The sequence below is a fragment of the Acanthisitta chloris genome, unplaced genomic scaffold (genome assembly GCF_000695815.1).
Source record: "Acanthisitta chloris isolate BGI_N310 unplaced genomic scaffold, ASM69581v1 scaffold5269, whole genome shotgun sequence".
NCBI classification, from domain to species: Eukaryota; Metazoa; Chordata; class Aves; order Passeriformes; family Acanthisittidae; genus Acanthisitta; species Acanthisitta chloris.
The window spans coordinates 121060-126299 of NW_008689662.1; positions in this window are offsets into that span (position 1 = coordinate 121060).

Genomic DNA, 5240 nt, shown 5'->3' on the forward strand with positions numbered 1-5240 from the left:
CTACTGGGCCACCAGTGTGTTAGTTTAAACCTCACTTCTGCATCTCTTGATTAGTCTGCAGTTTTGGGATCACAGTTGAGACCAACCTCAAGAAATCCAAAATTTTTTCTACATTGTGTAAAGGACACAAGAAGTGTCCTTGTCTTGGAAGGCAATTTGCGTTATTTCTTGCTCTAAGAGAACTGCCAAAGACAGGATGAAATGACTAAGCACATCATTATGTTTAACCAACCTGTATGGAACAAGTATATTCAAACAGAAAGGAATGCTGCGTATTCCTAGAATCAGATGTGCTAGATTTCTAAAAGATTTCTGCATTGACAATTCCATTATTTATTACAAATAGGATTCATTATGAAAGGGGCCAAAGTTGTTACAAAAAAGCTTTTAATTTAACTTTATAGTTGTTAATCATACACTTGAGATACTTTGCAGTATATTCAATTGCAAATACTGAATTTGGATAAAACATTACAGTCTATTCTGTAAGCATTCCAGCTTCTGTTTTGACTTATACCTGAAACATTAAAAAGAAACAGCCACCTTGGACAACAAATGCTGAAAACTAATAGGAGATGGTTCATGACATAACCAGCTGTTAAATGCTGCCATTTTATGCTGCAGACACTAAAAGCTTTCACATTCAAGTGAAATCTTGAGATGTTCATTGAAAAGAAAAACAAAACCAAACTTGAAGACAAGTAAATCCAGAACCAAAGACTGTTTCTCCTTAGGATACCCAACCTCAAGTGGGCAGCACACTAGAAAAAGTGCCATATCTACTTGCCCAATTGCTCAGTTCTTGGCTGAACCTGCATGGCTGTTCTCACGCTTTTCTGAGAAAAGACCCACTTCTAAATCATGAAATTAGAAATGTGAGGGAGTTCAGTTAGCAGAGCACAAACTAAAAAAAGCTTTGATACACTTGAGCTATATGAATCACTTTCTTAAAACTATTGATAATCAAAATACTCATCTTACAGAGAAACTTCAGGTGATACACTTTTATTAAGGCAACCAAGAACAACAGTGACACCCGTGTGTTTTACTCCAAGTTCAATAAAAGAGGGCTACAATCTAGTACAACTATCATCAGAGGTTAAGAGAGCTTCCTCAGGAGGCTCAATCATACAGTACTAAATTTCAATTAAAAAATAAGTTTGAGGATAACTGAGGAAATAATACTACCTGTACAAGTTAAGAACAGTCCAGACAACAGCGAGTTTCACTAACAGTCTAGATAAAGTTTCTATAGTAAATGAAAAACTAAATAATATGTGATTTTCCACAACAAATAAAGGCAGGGCTTCTGTGTATTTGACATCTCCAAGTTACTTACTGAGATCTAATGATATTTTCCATCTCTCCATTTATGCTTACACTTCTGCAAGTCTGGAAGTGCCTGTTTTTACCTATACACATTTCCTGTTAAGATTGTTTTCATGTCTGAAAAAACTTTCTAAATTTCTGAATAGTTGGAATATTAATGCTAAAATAATGACTACCTGTGGATTCCATAATCCTACATGTCATTACTTTGCATCAAGACAGATAAGTTGCAAAAACCAAACCCAAAAACCACAGGACCAGATACAGTCCAACAACACTATTTGACTATACATCATGAACGGCATTTTAACTCCAGTTCTGCGGAATGCAAACACCACCTAATTGGATGGAATATTAATGCTAAAATAATGACTACCTGTGGATTCCATAATCCTACATGTCATTACTTTGCATCAAGACAGATAAGTTGCAAAAACCAAACCCAAAAACCACAGGACCAGATACAGTCCAACAACACTATTTGACTATACATCATGAACGGCATTTTAACTCCAGTTCTGCGGAATGCAAACACCACCTAATTGGAACAGCAGCAGTCCAAAACATTCCTAAGTTTTTCCAGTACTTGTTCCATTTATTTTAGGAAATACAATGTCAAAATAACATTGGAATTGTAATGTCAATCAGTTCAAAGTTAAACAGGCCAAAAATTCAGCATTCATGCAAGAGCAATATGATCCCACTGTGCACCTCCACCTAAGTTTTTTATTTTAAAAATCTATCTAGAGACACTTCTGTTTCAATTTATGGCCACTGTGTCTTGACCTCTCCACCATTCACCACTGTGAAGTACCTGGCTCTACCTTCTTGATGACCTCCTCTTGAGTACTGGAAGGATGCTGTCAGATCTTGAAAGTGCTTCTTCTCCAGGTTTAACAAACCCAGATCCCTCAGACTCCCTTGCCACAGCACGTGTTCCAGCCCCCAACCATCATGGTGGCTGTCCACTGAACTCACTTCACCTGTTACACCTTTCTTGTACTTGAGAGATAGGGGCTAAAAAATGCCAAGATAAGGGGGATAATCCTTTTACTTCCCTCAACCTATTGTTAATACAGCTCAGGATACTTTGCTGTCTTTGTAGCCAGGGGCACTGCTATCTTCTATCCAGACTGCTGTACAGCCCCTTTCTACAGAGCTGCTCCTCAAGACAGCATTGCTGCAAGGAATTCTTCCTCTGCAGCTGTAGAACTTTGTATTTGTTTTTAGAATTTCATGAGGTTCCTGTTGTCCCATATCTACAGCCTATCTAGGTCTCTCCAAACGGCACATCTGTGTATCAACTGGTTCTCTTTATTTTGGTGTTGTCTCGAACCTGACAAGTGAACCCTGTCACCTCCTCTGATTTGCTGGTAAAGATATTAAACAGGACCAGTCCCAGGACAGACCACTACAGTACTTTCCTTTCACTGGCCTCCAGGCCAAGGATGACTCACTGACCACTACCCTCTGAGGCTGATCATTTTTTTTCACACATCTTGTCCACCCATCCAGACTGTAGTATCTTCACCTAGATGCAAGAACATTGTGAGACACTGTGCTGCAGGCCTCACAAAAATTTTGAAATAAATGGCTTTCACTGTTCTCCCCTTAACCACAAATCCACAGGAAAGCCAACAGATCTGTACACACAGCATCCTCCAAGCATAAAGTTAGTGTACTATAAACCATGTGAACAAGAGTTAATGTAACAGTATTCACTAATGAAAACTGCAGAAATGATGAAAGCAGAAAAGCAACTAGTCAGTAACTGAAATCACTCACTGTTAGATTGGTAAATATGACACAACTGTGACAACTGCAGTATTTTAGACAGCGTAAGTTATTCCTTCTGTAAGCTGTCATAAAAAGTGGGAACAACCTTTGATGCAGAAGCATTACTAAGCCAGTTACATCTTGGATCAACGAGCCTGTAATAGTAACTGTAATATATTCACATTAAAAGTGTTTGGAATGACAAAAAATATACCCGTTCTTATAAAGTTAAATTCACCAAAGTAAGCTACATAAAAATGAAGAGGCTACTTAAAAGGAGTGCCTCAAAGTGTAAATGCTTGCATGTGACAGGGATCATCCATCAAACCCATCAAAATGCTTAGAAACACACACCACTTATTTAAAACAAGCAAGCAAGAATAACAAAAAAGCCCTGGGAAAGCCAGCTTGATTAAAAACAACATTGGAGAATGTTATTTTAGGTAGAAAAGCATCTTCTAAAAAGTGGATGTTGCTCCTAAACAGTAAAAAAAGGGGGGGCAGGGGAGGGAAGAAGGACTTCCCATGAACTTTAGCTGGTTAACCACAGATTGTAAAAAAGGAAATAAAAAAAATGAGTTTTAAAATTAACTTTTTAATAACTTTCTCAATTCATAATTAAAACCTGTTCCAAGAACAAGCATGAACATAGGAAAGAATTAGCATGGCAAATATGTAATTGAAACATGAAGGAAGAGCTCCAACAAAAGTACCAGAAAAACTAAACTGATCTCCCTGATGCTTACTATAGAAGAGCTGATAGAAGTTTCCACAATGGTCTTTCTCCAGAACAGAAGAACAGTGACAGCATTTTAAGCAATCAGAAGAAGATAAACCTGATAAAACCATTATCAAGTCATCAAGATCAGACAGTATTGACCCAAAATTTCCAAAGTAGAATATTAAACAGCTGATCTGCGATGCAAAATTTATTCCTTAAAACTGCTCTATAAGACAGCAATGACAGAGTCAAATACTGCATCATTTAAACAAAAAATTAGCTTTCTGGGAACAGAGAAGTCTGGGACAGATAAGCCAGCCCTACACCAAAGAAACCAGTTGTAACTATAGTAAAACCTGCAAGACTAAGCAAGTGAATAAATACATGGGAAGAGCCAACAACTTCTGTAGAGAGATGCCACTTCTACTAGTAGTAGCTGCAGGATTGAAAAGCAGCTGCCTAAGTGTGATTTCAGTGACAGAATAGGTCTGAATTTTCAAGAAGTTTGGACAAACTACCTAACAAAAGGTAAGGAACTTCCTAAACAAACTGTGCTAAACATGGGACAAAAGGGAAAACCCTCACAGAATTAAATAACTACTTAAAGTAATGACATGCATGAGCAGAAATACAGTTTTTGATACGAGAGATTTTGCCAGCCAAGTTCCTAAAGGGTCAATGTGATTCACACATCTAAGACCTAGAAAGCTAGCTTTAAAAAAAAAAAAGTCAAAAGGCTTACCAATTATACCAAAAATCAATCTGATCCAAAAGGTGTAAATGACTGAAGGATAAAATGCCATGTGAATGAAAAAGAATGCACATAGAAAAAGAAATTACACATGATCATATACTAGAATTATAGAATCATTAAGGTTGGAAAAGACCTCCAAAATCAAGTCAAACTTTTGACCAAATACCACCATGCCCACACTAAACTAACCATCTACTTGTTTCTTGAACACCTCCAGGGATGGTGACTCCACTTCCCTGGGCAGCATGTTCCAATCCTTAACCACTTTCAGTGAAGAATTTTTCATAATACCCAACCTGAACCTCCCTTGGTACAACTTGAGGCCATTTCCCATTGTCCCATCACTTGTTACCTGGGAGAAGAGGCCAATCCCCAGCCTGCCACAACCTCCTTTCAGGTAGTTGTAGACAGCAATAAGGCTCCCCCAAGCCTCCTTTTCTCCAGGCTGAACATCCCCCACTCCCTCAGCCACTCCTCACAGGACATATGTGCTCCAGGCCCTTCACTCTGCTGCCCTTCTCTGGACACAGTCCAGAACCTCTATGTCTTTCTTGCAGTGAGGGGCCCAAATCTGAACACAGAATACAAGGTGCAGCATTACCAGTGCTGAGTACAGGGGGATGACCCCTGCCTTGGTCCTGCTGACCATACTATTCCTGA